Source organism: Meleagris gallopavo, unplaced genomic scaffold, assembly GCF_000146605.3.
Source record: "Meleagris gallopavo isolate NT-WF06-2002-E0010 breed Aviagen turkey brand Nicholas breeding stock unplaced genomic scaffold, Turkey_5.1 ChrUn_random_7180001867725, whole genome shotgun sequence".
Lineage (NCBI taxonomy): Eukaryota > Metazoa > Chordata > Aves > Galliformes > Phasianidae > Meleagris > Meleagris gallopavo.
Window position 1 is genome coordinate 1 of NW_011132832.1, and position 602 is coordinate 602.

A 602-nucleotide genomic window follows, 5' to 3' on the forward strand; every position below is an offset into this window, starting at 1 on the left:
CATTACTGAACTTCTTTATCAGCCCCCCAGGGAAATAACCTGTATGAAAATCCAAGGCAGGTGCTTATTTCTCTCATCCTTCGGCCCACAGCCTGCAGCCTTACTGAAAAGAACCCCAGTGCTGTGAGAGCTCTCTACAACCCTTGGCCTTGTCACACGTTATGTGCTATTAACGCCGTCTCTACAGCTTGGCAGACGATGCTTTTCTCCACAATTTCACTTCAAGACGTGGTCACACAGAATGCCAGTGACGACACGAAAACAAGACATGACTTAAATACTTCACATGCAGAACTTACATTCTGCTGTAAAAGCACAGCAAGGCAAAAACTCGAGTTGGACACACACCTCCCACCCCACCCCCTCCAAGGCCCATTTCTCAAGCATCAACGCTACCAGAGTGCAGGAGTGACACCGACTGAAACAGTCAGCAACAGGAAGGGAAACACTCCAGAAGAGATGGACACTGTACGTACCTGCCCACACTGCAACAGAAAGGGCAGACTTTCCCAGTGGGATGGGATCCGTAACTTGAGAAGCTTCACTGCAGACAGTGAAAATTCAGACATGCAGCCCTAACGATAAATCATTTATATTCACCA

General features: G+C 48.0%; 1 long non-coding RNA gene across 1 annotated transcript; it reads right to left on the reverse strand.

Annotated features, from left to right (window-relative positions):
* Positions 1 to 17: 17 nt before the first annotated feature.
* LOC104916060 lies at positions 18 to 595 on the reverse strand. Its single transcript, XR_796521.1, has 2 exons — positions 477 to 595; positions 18 to 219 (listed from the first exon to the last, which is right to left on the reverse strand). It is a non-coding gene; the product is annotated as an uncharacterized LOC104916060 (long non-coding RNA).
* Positions 596 to 602: the final 7 nt, after the last annotated feature.